This window comes from Lontra canadensis, unplaced genomic scaffold (assembly GCF_010015895.1).
Source record: "Lontra canadensis isolate GAN:19392208 unplaced genomic scaffold, GSC_riverotter_1.0 scaffold19, whole genome shotgun sequence".
NCBI classification, from domain to species: domain Eukaryota; kingdom Metazoa; phylum Chordata; class Mammalia; order Carnivora; family Mustelidae; genus Lontra; species Lontra canadensis.
The window spans coordinates 1440555-1458511 of record NW_022631013.1 but is presented as its reverse complement, the minus strand read 5'-3'; the positions used below and the strand labels follow the sequence as shown (position 1 = coordinate 1458511).

General features: G+C 37.4%; 1 long non-coding RNA gene across 1 annotated transcript in view; it reads left to right on the top strand.

Moving 5' to 3' along the window:
• Positions 1-17957, top strand: part of LOC116869282 — a 64798-nt gene that overhangs the window by 11464 nt on the left and 35377 nt on the right. The window contains exon 2 of the long non-coding RNA XR_004383020.1: positions 10286-10808. This is a non-coding gene — a long non-coding RNA (uncharacterized LOC116869282). The remainder of the gene's footprint in view (positions 1-10285; positions 10809-17957) is intronic.

Below are 17957 nucleotides of genomic sequence, written 5' to 3'. Positions count from 1 at the left end.
TAAATGTTAAATGAATGATATGGGAAATAAATACAGATTTTGAAGAAGAGACCCTTGAGGAATGTGGTATCCAAGCTTACAAAAGTGGGAATGGCTTAATAGTTATGCATATGTGTTTCTTGGTACAGTATCTTTTCAATTCTTTTTTGTCCAATTATTTTTCATTGTGTTTATTTTTTATTTTTGATTTATAGGTGTTCTTTATATGTTATGGACACAAGGTGTTTATCAGATATATTATTTGAAAATATTTTTCCAATCTGTGTCTTATTTTTTTCATTTTCTCAGTTGTATTTTCTGAAGCACAAAAGCTTCAATTTGATGGTGTTCAATTTATCTGTTTCTTCCTATATGGATCATGCTCTGGGTATAGTGTTTAAGAACTCTGCCTGACCCAAAATCATGAAGCTATCCTCTCTTTGAGTTCTTTTAAAATTTTTTTTAAAGATTTTATTTATTTATTTGTCAGAGAGAGAGAGAGAATAAGCAGTGAGAACAGCAGGCAGAGGAAAAAGCAGGCTCCTCGCTAAGCAAGGAGCCTGATGTTGGGACTCGATCCCAGGACCCTAGGATCATGACGGGAGCTGAAGGCAGACACTCAACCAACTGAGCCACCCAGGCATCCCGAGTTCCTTTAAATTTTTAATAATTTCAGCTCTTACATTTAGGTATATCATTCATTTTGAGTTAATTTTTGTGTATGATATGAGATAAAGGTCTAAATTCATCTCTTTACATGTGGCTGTCCAATTGTCTCAGCACTATTTGTTGAAAAGACTATTTCTATCCCCCTTCTAATTGCCTTGGCATGTATCAAAGATTAATTAACCATAAATGTGAGGATTTACTGTTGGACTTCCATTTGTTTTCCTTTGATTTTACATCTCTTTCTTGAACCAATGCCACCTTATTTTGGTTACTATATCACTATAGTAAGTTTTGAAATTGGAAGTATAAGTCCTCTAATTTTGTTATTTTTCAAAATGGCATAGGGTATTCTCAAGTCTTTTGCATTTTAATATAAGTTTCAGAAACAGCTTGTGAATTTCTACAAAAAAAAACAAAACAAAACACCCCTGCTGGTGTTTTGATAGAGATTACTTTGAATCTATAGATCAATTTGAGGAGAATTGCCTTCTTAACACTATTGAACATAGATTACTTCTCAATTTATTTATATCTTCATTCCTTTCTCTCAGCAATGTCTTGTAGATTTTGGTGTACCAGACTTGTACTTGTTTTATTAAATTTCAGCATAGGTTTTTTTTTTTCACTTTTTGAGGCTATTGTGAATGCAATTATTAATTTCATATGTGGGCAGCTCATTGCTGATATTTAATTGATGTTTCCATATCGATCTTGGCTCTTTTGACTTTACTGAACTCCTATGTTCTAATTTTTTTTTACATGGATTCCTTAGTATTAGCTTTGTTACACTCTCTAAGACCCCTAGTATAAGGTTGAATGAGATAATGAGAGTGATCATCCTTGCTTTGTTCCCAGTTTTAGGGGAAATCACTCAATATTTCACATTAAATACAATATTAGCTATTGATTTTTCACAGATGCTCTTCTATCAGGTGGAGGAAATCCCTTATTTTCTTCCTAGTTGGCTTAAACTTTTTCCTAAATGAGTATTAGATTTGTTCAATATTTTCTGTGTCTATTGAAAGGATTATATTTTTTTTCATTTTTTCTATTAATATAATAAGTTGCAATGATCAATAGAGATACAGTTTGTTAAAGAGCACCAAATGCAAATTTTGGAGATGAAAAAATGTAACTGAAATAAAAAATTTGCTAGGGGTATCAACAGTAGATTTCAGATGGTAGAAGAAAAAAAGTCGGGAAACTTAAAAACAAAATTGGAATAGAGAAGAGGAAAAGGAAGATCTATGGTATACCATGATATATGCATAGTGGGCTCCCAGAAGAGGATAAATAGAAAGTGGGTGAAAAAATATTTAAAGAAATAATAGCTAAAACCCTTCCATATTTGAAGAAAATAATTTAGACTTCCAAAAGTTCAACAAACTTGTAGGATAGACACAAAGAAGCTCACATCTACAAACAGAATCAAACTGTTCGAAGCCAAAGACAACAAGAACATCTTGAAAATGGAAAGAGAGAAAAACTCACATACAGGAGGGAAAACAATATGATGAGCAACTGACATCCAAAATGATGAAGTTCGAAAAGTAGTGAGATAACATTCAAGTGCTGAAAGAAAAAAAGTAAACCAAGAATTCTATATTTATTCAGGAAAACTGTAAAAAACAACAACAACAAACTAAAAGTAAGTGCAAAGATAATATTATTTGGATATAGAAAATACCAAAGAATGTATCAAAAACTTCTGAACCTAATAAATGAGTTTAGCAAGTTTCCAGGATACAAGACCAATGACCCAAAATAAACTCTGACCCCATATACCAGCAAATAACATATATGATTTGATAGGATTTTTTAAAAATCATTTATAATAGTTCCAAAAAGGAAAGTAGTTAGATACAAGTCTGATAAAATATGTATAGAGTCTGTATGTGAAGGACTACAAAATGCTTATAGAAGGAATTGCAATAGATCTAAGTACATATTATTATTATTATTATTATATATGTGTATATATATATGTATATAATATACGGTGTACATTGAGTCTTTTTAATAATCTCTGTCACTGTTGATTCTCCATTTATTGGATCATTGTTGCCCTAGTTTCCATTAACTCTTTAGATGTGAGTTCCTTTAGTTCTTTGAACATATTTATAATAGCTCCTCTGAAGACTTTGTTAAGTCTGTGCCTTCGTTTCTTTTGACTACTCTTTTTCCTGAGTATGGTCATATTGCTTACTTCCCTGCATGACTTACAATTTTTTGCTGAAAGCTGGATATTTTAGGGAATACATTAGAGCAACTCTATTAGAATCCTCCCAGTTTATTTTTATTGTTGTTTGTTTGGTAACTTGCTTGCACTAAATCTGTGGACATGTTCTCCCTCATGATATATGATGGTATATGGACATTGGTATATGTGCTCAAATTTAAAAAAAAAAAAAAATCCCTCTGTCAGCATAACTTAGTGATTAGCCATTAATTGGTCAGAGTATCTTCTAAAATACAACCTCATTTGAATCAGTAAGGATTCTACTCTTTGCCTGTGGATCTGTGTCTGGATTGAGGAATGCAGTCAAAGTTGAGGCAGTTTATAAATTTAGCCCCCCCCCCTTTTTTTCTTTCCACTCTCATGTCTCTTCTGAGCATGTACAAGTTTTCATCTCGGGGTTGTGTATCTGGCTGGTTCCCCCTCCATCTCTTCTTGATCTTGTGCACAGCTCTGTAAATGCACACAGCCTTTCAGACCATCAGAGTATATAGGAGCTCCTCGAAGCCTACTGCGATGCTCTTGTTCCATGGATTATTACCCGGTTATATTTCTGCCTATTTAGCTGATCTGTTGCTTGCCACAATCAAAACAGCCATTTCAGTTTAGGTGTAACATCACCTACCATTTGGCTCCCAACTATGGGATGTTGTTTTCCCATGGTCTACTTAAAAATCAGGTCAGCCCCCTCTGGCAGCCACATCTGCTTTGCAGAGCGTACTTTCTTGTGGTAGAATTACCATTCTGATGAAGCCAGGGGAAGGTTGTACGCTAGCCCCCAGGCTAAAACACCACACACTCTTATTGTTCTTACCTAAGGTTCAGTAGCTTTTCCTGAATGAACACTTTCAAATTTGTTGTATGCCTGAGGTTGATTTCCAGAGCCCTGAAATTACTGTCTTTGACAACCTTATCAAGTTTGGTTGTGGAGAAGATTTGATAGTCTGCCATTCTGGAGGTCTCATTTCCCAATTAATCTTTTAAAAAAATTAAAACGTGAAAAGACATTGTCTATGTTTACTCATATATTTACCATTTTAGTGCTCTTCATTTGTGTGTGTGTGTGTGTGTGTGTGTGTGTGTAGATCTGAGTTTATATCTGGTCTAAGAATCTTCCCCCTGAAGAAGTTGAATGTTCTTTATGTTATAAGGTTGATAATGAATTCTCTTATCTTCTGTATTTCTGACAAATTCTTTGGTTATCTTATTTGTGAGAGATTTTTTTCCTGAGATTTAGAATTCTGAGATGAAAGTTTGTTGTTTTTTTTCTCTTTCAGCGTATTGAGGTTGTTGTTCCATTATCTTAGGGTCTTCATTTTGCTGACAGAAAATTGGGATACTCTGATCTGCCTTCTGCTGTGTACTGTGTGCCTGCTTTCTGCCTGTGTACTGTGTGCCTCTGCTTCTTATTTATCACCGATTTTTAGCAATTTGATTATGATGTGTCCAAATGTGGCATTTTCTGTGGTTCTCTTTGGTGTTTGTTGATCTTCTTAGATCTACAGGTTTACACTTTAAATCACATTTGGATACATGTAATCATTCTTCAAATCTTTTTTTCTGTGACCTCGTAACTTTTCTCCTTCTGGGAGAATTTTTTTCCGATTACTAACAATGTTAGCTTGATATCATTACATCTGTCACTGTATCTTTTTTTTTTCCTCCGTGGCTGACTATTTTCTATTGCTAAGTCTTTTTAATTCTGCTGTTGTCTTTAATTTGTTAAGGACATCTGGGATGGTTTTTTTTTCTTTCTTTTCAGGCACTGTATTTTCCAGCTCTGGAAATTGTGTGGTTCTTTAAAAAATACCTTCCATTTCTTGCCCCATCATATTAATGTTATGGCTGTGTACAGATTGAACATATTTTCAATAGCTGCGTGAAAGGTCTTGCCTACTAATTGCATCATCTCTGTCATTTTTTTTTTCATCTCTGTCATTTTTTCAGTCTATTTCTATTGATGGTTTTTTCTCTTGGTAACAGATAATATATTCCTGATTCTTTTGTGGCTGCAAATATTTTATTGGATGCTCAAGATTATTAATTTTACATTGCTGAGTAGTAAATTTTTTCGTATTTGGAGTTGGTCTTTGGTCTGGCCAATGACACCTATTTGTATGTGAGTTTGATTCTTTTGAAGCTTGTTGTGTATCTTTTTGTGATATATCTAGAGTTAGAATAACTCTAGAGCTATTTTGTCCTGACTATTAAGACTTCATCATTTGGGAGTCTTTTTTTGTTTTTTTTTTTTTTTGTTGTTGTTGTTGTTGTTTTGGTTTTGGTTTAAGATTTTATTTATTTGACACACAGAGAGAACAAGCAGGGGGAGCAGCAGAGGCAGAGGGAGAAAAGCAGACTCTTCACTGAGCAGGGTGCCCAATGTGGGAGTGGATCCCAGGACCCTGAGATCATGACCTGAGTGGAAGGCAGATGCTTAACCCACGTAGCCACCCAGGCACCCCCTTCTGGAGTCTTTACTAAAAGTCCTGAATACTTAATGGAATCTTCTCATTCTGATGTGTAGGGAGACTCTAGTCCTATGTGAGCTCTGGGAGTTATGTGGCCTTGATTTATATGCCTTGATCCTCCCCCCTCTTTTTTCTGGAAGTTGTTGTTTTCCCTGCCTCATGAAATTGTATCCTAAGCAATCACAGCCAAGGACTCAATGGATATTGAATTTGTAGACATCTGTTTCTACATAACTCCTTCTCTGTGGCACTCTGATTTATAAAGTTTAGCCATCTTTGCCTCCCTAAATTCCAATTTTTATTTGAATGCTCACTTTGGTTCCAGTTTTCTGGGATCTGTTTGGGTTCCCTTACCCTGAGCCATGTCCAGAATTGCCTCTAATCTGAAGCTGGGACTGTTACTGGGCTAATAAAAATACAGGTACCTGTAATTTAAAAATTTAAATTTTTATTTGCCTGAATTTAAGTAAAGAGCAGATACTTTCTAAGTATCAATATGTCTCAAATGTTGCATGGGACATACTTTCACTGACATTATTTGTCTGAAATTCTAATTTAGCCTAGCATCCCATATTTTACCTGGAAATCATATATTTATCATAATTTCTAATTGTTTCCTGTAGGAGGACATTTCTGTAGTAGTTACTTCTTCATTGATAGAAGCAATGTTACTTGTTTATGGATGCTGTACATTGTGAATCTCACATTGTTGATTTTCTCACCTTGTTGTCTTTTTTTTTTTTTTTAAGATTATTTATCTATTTATTGAGAGAGAGAGTTCACAAGTAGGCAGAGAGGCAGGCAGAGAGAGAGGGGGAAGCAGGCTCCCTGTAGAGCAGAGAGCCCAATGTGGGTCTTGATCCCAGGACCCTGAGATTACAACCTGAGCCGAAGGCAGGGGCTCAACCCACTGAGCCACCCAGGCGCCCTTGTTGTCTTCTTTTAAAGAGTGTTGAAATTTGTTTTTCTGACAGCTAAGTAATTTAAGGCTCTGCTTGATCATTTTGAAGCTTTTTTTTTTTTTTTTTAAGTTTCCTTCTGATGTTTCCAGAGTATTCTAGGGCTGTTTAGTCCATTATTAATACATGACCCTTCTGGAGTTTCTGTTGAACAACAAGTTCTCTCTCCTGTGGCTATTCACAGTGCTCCTCTCTCCCAGGCCTATGTGAACTTTGGGAATTGTTCAGCTCCAGTCTCTCTGATGGTTGTTCTTTTTCTGCCTTATAGAGATTTACCTTATATAAGCACAGATAATATTCAACCAAAGACTCAGGAGGATCCCTATGTAGATATCTGGAGTCCTTTCTGGTACTTTACCCTGCAAATTCTAACCACCTCAGCTACCCCACACTTTGATCTCTGTTCCTTAACTCAGGCCACGGTTCTCTCTCTGGTCGCAATCTCTTTCCCTGCAATGCAGTCTGGAAAGTGCCTAAAAGAAAGCATAATGCTGATGTGCCCATAGGGCTCACTTTATCTGATTGCCTTCTTTGGGGATCAAAGTCCTGTGCTACCTGTTATCCAATATCTAAGAACAGTCCTCATATAGTGTTTTCCATTCTTGTGTTGTTTATGGTGGACTTTATTATGGCCAGAAGTGGAAGTCTTATTTTTTAAAACATCCTTGATCTGTGAGGTACTGAGTGGTTCTTCAGCCTCTTTATAAATTCTGCATGTGGGGGAATAACTGTTTTATATTTATGTTGGTAAATTCATATGTATTTTGTTTCTCAGTTGAAAGCGAAACCAGGAAGAACACTATTCTAAAATATTGTTACATGTTGTCCATTGAGCTTTATGCTCTAGGCAGGTCAAATTATTTCTTACATCCCAGGATCTAGCATAGTATGAAGAACAGAGTAGATGTATGATAAGTACATAACGATTATAAGAATAAATTAATAAGTGGCAAGGCATGGAGATGGGAACTGGCAGCTGGTTCCTGATTTGCAGATCAAATAATTTCAATATTGCCTTGTGGACAGTTGAAACCAATATAAATAGGGATGAGATATGTTCAGAATGGTGCTCTTTAGAATTATGATCTGGAAGAAGCTTTAGAGAGAGCTACAATAGTGTGACATGTTTAGAAAATCAGAAGGCAGGCAAATAAAAGAAGCCCCCATGAAGAATAATCCACAAATCACACATTTCAGTTAAAGCCGGGTTTAGGATGGACCTGGATTCTGAAATCAGGTGGATTATAGTCCCAAGCGTCTGGTCACAGGATAATGAGAGCCAAAGAAGGTCTGACAGACTGTTTGTTGTTTGTGCTATGGAAAGTGTTCTGAAAGTCAGTTGACAGGGGTGCCTGGGTGGCTCAGTGGGTTAAGCCTCTGCCTTCGGCTCGGGTCATGATCTCAGGGTCCTGGGATCGAGCCCTGCATCGGGCTCTCTGCTCAGCGGGGAGCCTGCTTCCTCCTCTCTCTGCCTGCCTCTCTGCCTACTTGTGATCTCTGTCTGTCAAATAAATAAATAAAATCTTAAAAAAAAAAAAAAGAAAGTCAGTAGACATTAGGGCTATCTGATCTTTAAGATTCCTTCCATTTCAAATATTCATTCATTAATTCATCACGTATTTATGGTTGAACATGTCCTATGTTTTAGCAAACTGATTTAGCAATACAGAGAAGATCAGAACTTGCCTTTGTCTTCAAGGAGAACACAGTATTATAGGAAAATAAATGTGGGACTATTTGCAGTAGAGTAAGACAATTCTTGATTGAAGTCATTTTTCCCTTTGAAGGTCACAGCTGGGGGTGGCAGGGCAAAGAGGCAAGAGTTTACCTGGGGTCTAGGTGGTTCTGAATTAAAATGGTGACATGGGGCCTGGATTAGACTCACACTGCAGCGCTATGTCAACACTTTGTGTAACTCGTAAGTCATCAGATAAAAGACAAAACTGAGCTGAAATGTTGTGAATAGATATTCCTAACTATTGATATTTATTCTGTGCTAGAAAAAAAGACATGCCTAAGCCACAGTAATTATCATACTATTTAGTATTAATCTGCATAAGTATAATTGCTTTATTAAAAAGCTGATTAGATTAATGCTATTATCATGATAATGGCTAGAATCACTTGAAAAAAATACCATATTTTTTTAATAAAAAATAAAGCCCAGAATCACTGCTGTTGACAAGAGTCTGAGAGTAGATGAGACCCATTGGTGTTCAATTCACTCATCATACAGGCAGGAAAACAGTTCGGGGAGGAATATGAAAGAACATTATCTTACTTGGTGTGCAGATTATTTCTCTGAGTTACTAGTTAGCCCAGTAAACTTTTCTTTCATTAATGAGAACATTGAAATTTATTTTACTCTAAAAAGTTTCTCTTCTTTTCCCATGAAGTTTATTTATGCTTTTCATTAGGAAATTAAATATTAATCATACAGAGAAAACCGAGAACAGTGAAAAGGATAAATATCTATTCATATTTTCCACTGTCTAAAATAATCACTCTTAATAACTGTATCCTTACATTTCTTCTCTATTCATATTTATGCATTTTTATTGTTTTATTGATTTGACATTGTTTAAATTGCAATGCATCAAAAACTGTATTTTTTTTTACCTTCACTGTTTTAACATATAACGGTAAATACACAGCAGGTGTATCATGCTTTTCATATCTCCTATTACTAAGTCGCTTAGCAGCAGGAGAAAAGACTGGGAAAGACTCAGATGAATTCTGTGCTTGTTGTTATGTGCCCCTTTAATTAACTCATTTAATTGACATAACAACCATGTAAGGAAAATGTTCCCCCTACTTTAGAGAGATGATATCTTAGAGAAGGACTTGCCTGAGTTTATAGAGTAACCTCATGGTTACCTTGGGTATCCTTGAGAAAGGAACTTAGGGCTGCAAGTCTCCTAAGAATGTTCTTATACATCTCAACAGAAGCAAGAGAGAGAGAGAGAGAGAGAGAGAGAAAATGAAAGAACCAACTAGAGAGTTGCAGAATGGTTGGCAGAGGAGTGAGGGGATAATGAGATAATAGGTTCTTTCCAATGAACAAAGGTTTTCTCAGTTTAACCTACCTGATCTAAAATTTGAGAGAATACAATCAAATAAAGGGAGCAATGGGAGGAAGAAGAAGTAGTTCAAGTTCTAGTACCGTTAAACAGTTTTTCTTTTAAGCTGAGCAGTCATATGGCCACTTGAGTTATATTTTTAAACTATCTTTGGAACCTGATTATTTTAACAAGTGCTGTCCAATTGCTGTATTATTTAAAAGAGAAGCTTCTTAAATTTCTAATTAGTATTTATTTTTAAAATTTCTGTCATTTTAAGGGCCTGGTGAAGATAAAATTTTTTCTTTCTTTAGGTTGATTCTGCTTAGGCAAACTCATCAGAGGTAATTTAAATTTTATTGTTTTATTGTTGGGTAGTCAGGGTGCTAGTCTGAGAATCTGAGTTGGTAATATGCTCTTTTCCTGAAAACATAACTGAGAGATCATCCCACTTGCATGTATCTTATGAAATTCGGAGAGAAATGAGGTGAAGACTATGCATCGTCTTTTTTAGACAAGTTCTATACAGAACACCTTCTGTAGCTAACCATGGTGAATTCTCTGCTGAGAGTGATTCTGCCCCCACAGGCTCTCTGGCAACGTCTAGAGACACATTTGGTTGTCATACCTCAAAAGGAAGGGAATGTTCTGGCATCTAGTGAGTAGAGGGCCGGGACACCATTAAAGATCCTATGAGGCCCAGCCCTGCCTCCTCAAACAAGAAAGGATCTTCTCTACAATGTTAATGACGCTGTGGTCAAGAAACCTCCTCCAGAAAGGTCCTTTGAATTCTCCTCTCAGTATGCAACCTGTATCATCAGAAGATAGAAAATGAAGAAAGAAATGCATAAGAATGAGGCTTAATCGGCTTAGAATAAATATTGCTTGTTTTTCTCAGTCTCCTTTACTTTCAAGTTAGGTGAGGATGGCTCCAAGAGATTCCCTCAGGGATTTGAAGGCGGCAGCTGCAAGATGGGAGAATGTTCTCTCACAGTAACTGGAATTGTGCTGATTGGCAGAGACCAGCCTCCTCATCGGATTCTGACACAGGAGGAAGGCGAGGATGGAGAGTTCTCAGAAGTGCTTAACATGCATTCCGAGTTTTAGAGTATACACGAATAAAGAAACTCCTATGGAGTCTCTTGACGGCTGCCTGGAGAATTGTAAAATTGAGAAACGGACTGGAGTGGTCTGTGATAGGCGGCCCAAGGAGGGGGCCAGTAACCAGCAGGTGGAGACTTCAACTCTCAGTCTGACAAGAATAGATGAGTTTTCTCTGGGCTAATTGAGCACCTTAAAAAGTCACTGGGCTCAAGATATTTTGGTGGGCCCATGCCCAGGGGGATAGCCTGCCTAGGTGAGAAGCCCCCAGCAGCATGAAGTTAGAGGATACCTGCCAGTAGCTGGAGACGAAAGGTGGAGCGCCACAAGAGGTCAGGTGGGTATTGTTTTGCTTGCTTGAGGACAAAGTAGGGTAAGAAGGTCACTGCAGGGCCTATGGAAGAGCCGTGAACATGGTCCCCAAGCCAGGGAGTGTGTAGGCATCTGCCATACTGAAGGAACAAAAGATTAGATGATAAAGTGCTCTGTCCTATTTCCCACCCCATGTCTGCCCCTCAGAGCTACTACAGTGGGAGAGAAAGGAGACCACACAGCCTCAGAGAGGGAGAAAAGGAGCAAAATAAGGGGAGGAGGGAAGGGGAAGTGAAATAAGGAAGAGTGAAAGCCCGTCTTCCCCACAGATGTCTCTGAACGTGGGTCATCTGTAAATTGATGTGATGATAGACTGAGTTGGGTATGAAATCGCAGTGTTGGTGTACACTAGGCTTTGTAACATCTGAAAGCCACTTTCAACTTCCAAAGTGTGACTTTTTTCTCATAAATGAAGGGACTAGAAGGCGGAAGGAATCACTGAAAGTGTTGTCCCAGACCAGAAAAGATATCCAGCTCTGCGTGTCTGAAGGAAGTGGTTGGAGGAAAAAATATTTCTGGCTGGTTTCCTGTAGAGTTCGACCCGTTTTTTTTTTTTTAAATGTCAGTTCTATTGGCCTTTGTTCCCACACCTCATGTGGGTCAGCATCTTGTTTTAAATGTTTATGGGCGCTCAATCATTTAAGCTTTGCAATATCCCCAAAGAGAATAATTATTATCCCCATTTAAAGATGAGGAGGAAAAGGTCTGTGCAGGGTAAATAATGTATCATAATGAAAAAAGGGGATACATACTTTGTAGGTTCTGTGTTTTGAAAGTTTCTCCAATCACTAATAATTTAGGAAATAATGTGGCTGCTTCTGGAGTTCTGAACACCAGAGAAAGGAATCTTAGCATTAATAAAAAATTATTCCGATATGGAAATTAACAGGGCAGTTTAACTATAAGAAAAATGGTATTTGTTCTGCTTTTCACTCAGAGTCACGTGTCCCTTGTGAGCTCCTCAGATTTTGCCCTTTCTTACAGATTTAGAAGTTCTTCCTTTACATACTGATATAGCCATCCCCTGAAACATCCTATCCTTTAGTACTAGGGCTGTTTGCATTCTGAATTATTAAACAGGCTGACAACTGAGTTGAGTGAGAAATGAGTTTCTCTGAGTTGCATTGGAATTTCTGCAGAAGGGCAGAAGAGCTCATTGAGGTGATGGTTGGTTGATTTAATATCCAGTCTCTGGTGTCCATTTCTCTACCACCAGTTACATGGCTGAGGCTCTATGTGTGGCAAAGAGGTGCTAAAATACAGCAAATTAAGAATTAGTTTTTATTAGATCCTGCTGTTTGTTTTCACTGTTTGGATCTTAAAACTCCCAGAGAGCTCTGATTCCAGGGGTGAAATGAAACCATTTTGCTACCTTATTTGTCTTTTACAAAGCCTACTAAACTAATTGTTAAATAACAAAGCATGCATCCACCGGTGTAGTAGGACAGAAGTTAATACTCATTAGCCTGAAGACTGAAGTCTAAAGTGGGCTTCTTTTAAAGCATTGACAAGGATATGATTATTTACAACTGTTCATCTCCTTGGGTAAAATCAGTACCTATAAAGTATGGAAATCTGGGTTTGCATTCTTTTTTTTTTTTTTTTAAAGATTTAATCTATCTATTTGACAGAGAGAAAGAGATCAGAGGTGGGCAGAGAGGCAGGCAGAGAGAGAGGCGGGGAAGCAGGCTCACCACCAAGCAGAGAGCCTGATGCGGGGCTTGATCCCAGGACACTGAGATGATGGCCTGAGCTGAAGGCAGAGGTTCAATCCACTGAGCCACCCAGGTGCCCCTGGGTTTGCAATCTTTTTTTTATTATTATTTTAATTAACATATAATGTACTATTTGCCCCAGGGGTACAGGTTTGTGAATCGTCAGGCTTACACACTTCAGAGCACTCACCGTATCATATATCCTCCCCAATGTCCATAACCCAACCACCCTCTCCACACCCCACCCCCACCAACCCTCTGTTTGGTTTGTAAGATTAAGAATCTCTTATGGTTTATCTCCCAATCCCATCTTGTTTCATTTTTCCCTTCCCTATCCCCCAAGCCCTGCATTGTGCCTCTCAAGTTCCTCATATCAGGGAGATCATATAATAATTGATCAAATAATACTGTCTAGTTCCACTCACGTCATTGCAAATGGCAATATTTCATTTCTTTTGATGGCTGCATAGTATTCCATTGTATATACATCTTCTTTATCCATTCATTTGTTGATGGACATCTAGGTTCTTTCCATAGTTTGGCCATTGTGGACATTTCTGCTATAAACATTCAGGTGCACGTGCCCCTTCGGATCACTACATTTGTATCGTTAGGGTAAATACCCAGTAGTGTGATTGCTAAGTCATTGGGTAGCTCTATTTTCAACTTTTTGAAGAACCTTCATACTATTTTCCAGAGTGGCTGCACCAGCTTGCATTCCCACCAAGAGAGTAGGAGCGTTCCCCTTTCTCCACATCCTCTCCAATGTCAGTCATTTCCTGACTTGTTAATTTTAGCCATTCTGACTGTGTGAGGTGGTATCTCATTGTGGTTTTGATTTGTATTTCCCTGATGCCGAGTGATGTGCAGCACTTTTTCATTTGTCTGTTGGCCATCTGGATGTGTTCTTTGCAGAAATGTCTGTTCATGTCCTCTCCCCATTTCTGGATTGTATTATTTGTTCTTTGGGTGTTGAGTTTGATAACTTCTTTATAGATTTTGGATAACATGCCTTTATCTGATATGTCATTTGCGAATATCATCTCCCATTCTGTCAGTTATCTTTGGATTTTGTTGACTGTTTCCTTTGCTGTGCAAAGGCTTTTGATCTTGTTTAAGTCCCAATAGCTCATTTTTGCCCTTGCTTCCCTTACCTTTTGTGATGTTTATAGGAAGAAGTTTCTGTAGCTGAGGTTGAAGAGGTTGCTGCCTTTGTCCTCCTCAAGAATTTTGATGCATTCCTTTCTCACACTGAGGTCATTCATCCATTTTCAGTCTATTTCTGGGTGGGGTGTAAGGAAATGGTCCAGTTTCATTCTTCTGCATGTGGCTGTCCAATTTTTCCAACACCATTTGTTGAAGAGACTGTCTTTTTTCCATTGGACATTCTTTCCTCTTTGTTGAAGGTTCGTTGACCATAGAGTTGAAGATCTATTTCTGGGCTCTCTATTCTGTTCCATTGATCTGTGTGTCTGTTTTGTGCCAGTACCATGCTGTCTTGATGATGACAGCTTTGTAATAGAGCTTGAAGTCTGGGATGGTGATGCCACCAACTTTGGCTTTCTTTTTCAACATTCCTCTGGCTATTTGGGGTCTTTTCTGGTTCCATATAAATTTTAGGATTCTTTGTTCCATTTCTTTGAAAAAAATTGATCATAGTTTGATAGGGATTGCATTAAATGTGTAGATTGCTTTAGGTAGCATAGACATTTTCACATATTTGTTCTTCCAATCCATGAGCATGGAACGTTTTTCCATTTCTTTATGTCTTTCTTAATTTCTTTCATGAGTACTATATAGTTTTTTGAGTACAGATTCTTTGCCTCTTTGGTTAGGTTTATTCCTAGGTATCTTATGGTTTTGGGGGGCAATTATAAATGGGATTGACTCCTTAATTTCTCTTTCTTCTGTCTTGCTGTTGTATAGAAATGCAACTGATTTCTGGGCACTGATTTTATATCCTGACACTTTACTGAATTCCTGTATGAGTTCTAGCAGCTTTGGAGTGGAGTCTTTTGGGTTTTCCACATAAAGTATCATATCATCTGCAAAGAGTGAGAGTTTGACTTCTTTGCCAATTCGGATTCCTTTAATTTTTTTGTTGTCTGATTGCTGAGGCTAGGACTTCCAGTACTATGTTGAATAGCAGTGGTGATAGTGGGCATCCCTGCCATTTTCCTGGCCTTAGGGGAAAAGCTCTCAGTTTTTCTCCATTGAGAATGATATTTGCTGTTGGTTTTTCATAGGTGACTTTGAGGATATTGAGGTATGCACTCTCTATGCCTACCCTTTGAAGAGTTTTGATCAGGAAAGGATGCTGTACTTTTTCAAATGCTTTTTCAGCATCTACTGAGAGTGTCATATGGTTCTTGTTCTTTCTTTTATTAATGCATTGTATCACATTGATTGATTTGTGGTTGTTGAACCAACCTTGCTGCCCAGGAATAAATCCCACTTGGTCGTGGTGAATAATCCTTTTAATGTACTGTTGGATCCTATTGGCTAGTATTTTGGTAAGAATTTTCGCATCTGTGTCCATCAAGGATATTGGTCTGTAATTCTTCTTTTTGATGGGGTCTTCATCTGGTTTTGGGATCAAGGTAACGCTGGCCTAATGACTTGAGTTTGGAAGTTTTCCTTCCATTTCTATTTTTTGTAACAGTTTCAGGAGAATAGGTATTAATTCTTCTTTAAATGTTTGGTAAAATTCCCCTGGGAAGCCGTCTGGCCCTGGGCTCTTGTTTGTTGAGAGATTTTTGTTGACTGCTTCAATCTCCATACTGGTTTATGGGTCTGTTCAGGTTTTCTGTGTCTTTCTGGTTCAGTTTTGATAGTTTATATGTCTCTAGGAATGCATCCATTTCTTCCAGATTGTCAAATTTGCTGGCATATACTTCCTTATAATATGTTCTTATAATTGTTTGTATTTCTTGGGTATTGGTTGTGATATATCCTCTTTCACTCCTGGTTTTCTTTATTTGGGTCCTTTCTCTTTTCTTTTTGATAAGTGTGGCCAAGTGTTTATCATTTTATTAATTCTTTCAAAGAACCGGCTCCTAGTTTCATCGATCTGTTCTACTGTTATTTTGGTTTCTATTTCATTGATTTCTGCTCTGATCTTTATTATTTCTCTTCTCATGCTGGGTTTTGGCTTTCTTTGCTGTTCTTTCTCCAGCTCCTTTCAGTGTAGGGTTAGTTTGTGTATTTGAAACCTTTCTTGTTTCTTGAGAAAGGCTTGTATGGCTATATACTTTCCTCTCAGGACTGCCTTTGCTGTGTCCCACAATTTTTAAACAGCTGTGTTTTCATTTTCATTTGTTTCCATGAGTTTTTTCACTTTAATTTCCTGGTTGACCCATTCATTCTTTAGTAGGATGCTCTTTAGCCTCCACGTATTTGAGTTCTTTCCTACTTTCCTCTTGTGACTGAGTTCTAGCTTCAGAGCACTGTGATCTGAAAATATGTTTGGAATGATCCCAGTCTTTTGGTACTGGTTGAGACCTGATTTGTGACCCAGGATGTGATCTGTTCTGGAGAATGTTCCATGTGCACTAGAGAAGAATGTGTATTCTGTTGCTTTGGGATGGAATGTTCTGAATATATCTGTGATGTCCATCTGGTCCAGTGTGTCATTTAAGGCCTTTATTTCCTTGTTGATCTTTGGCTTAGATGATCTGTCCATTTCAGTGAGGGGGTGTTAAAGTCCCCTACTATTATTGTATTATTGTCAATGTGTTTCTTTGATTTTGTAATTATTTAGTTTATATAGTTGGCTTCTCCCATGTTAGGGTCATGTTAGATCTTCTTGTTGGACAGACCCTTTGAGTATGATATAGTGTCCTTCCTCATCTCTTATTATAGTCTTTGGCTTAAAATCTAATTTATCTGATGTAAGGATTGCCATCCCAGCTTTCTTTTGATGTCCACTAGCACGGTAAATTGTTTTCCACTCCCTCACTTTAAATCTGGAGGTGTCTTTGGGTCTAAAATGAGTTTCTTGTGGACAGCATATTGATGGGTTTTGGTTTTTTATCCATTCTGATACCCTGTATCTTTTTATTGGGGCATTTAGCCCATTTACATTCAGGGTAACTATTGATAGATATGAATTTAGTTCCATTATATTGCCTGTAAGGTGATTGTTATTGTATATTGTCTCTGTTCCTTTCTGGTGTACTACTTTTAGGCTTTCTCTTTGCTTAGGGGACCCCTTTCAATATTTCCTGTAAGGTTGGTTTGGTGTTTGCAAATTCTTTTAATTTTTGTTTGTCCTGGAAGCTTTTTATTTCTTCTTCTATTTTCAATGATAGCCTAGCTGGATATAGTAGTCTTCTCTGCATATTTTTCTCATTTAGTGTTCTGAATATATCATGCTGGTTCTTTCTGGTCTGTCAGGTCTCTGTGGATAAGTCTGCTGCCAATCTAATATTTCTTCCATTGTATGTTATAGACTTCTTGTCTGTAGCTACTTACAGGATTTTCTCTTTGTCACTAAGACTTGTAAGTTTTAGTATTAGATGACAGGGTGTGGACCTTTTTTTATTGGTTTTGAGGGGAATTCTCTGTGCCTCCTAGATTTTGATGCTTGTTCCCTTTGCCATATTAGGGAAATTCTCTGCTATAATTTGCTCCAGTATACCTTCTTCCCCCTCTCTCTCTTTTCTTCTTCTGGGATCCCAATTATTCTAATATTGTTTCATCTTATGATATCACTCATCTCTCGAATTCTCCCCTCATGGTCCAGTAGTTGTTTGTCTCTCTATTGCTCAGCTTCTTTATTCTCCATCATTTGGTTTTCTATATCACTAATTCTCTCTTCTGCCTCATTTATCCTAGCAGTAAGAGCCTCCATTTTTTATTGCACCTCATTAATGGCTTTTTAAAAATTTTAAATTTAAAATCTAACTTGGTTAGATTTTCGTTCTTTTAATTCTCCAGAAAGAGATTTTATTTATCCAGAAAGGGTTTCTCTAATATCTTCCATGCCTTTTTTGAGCCTGGCTAGCACCTTGAGAATCGTCATTCTGAACTCTAGTTCTGACATATTACCAATGTCCGTATTGATTAGGTTCCTCGCCTTCAGTACTGCCTATTGTTCTCTTTTTTGTGGTGAGTTTTTCTGCCTTGTCTTTTTATCTAGATAAGAATATATGAATGAGAGAATAAAATATTAAATTGGTTGCAAAGACCACTGAAAAATGTATGCTAACCAAATCATAAGAGACCCAAAACCAGGGGGAGAAGAAAGGCGTAAAAAAGAAATTAAAAAAAAAATTATATGTATATGTATATATATGTGTGTGTGTGTGTGTGTGTGTGTGTGTGTGTGTGTATGTGTATATATATATTAGACTGGTAAATAGAACAGAGTCACCCACATAATTTTGGGAGTATCTTGG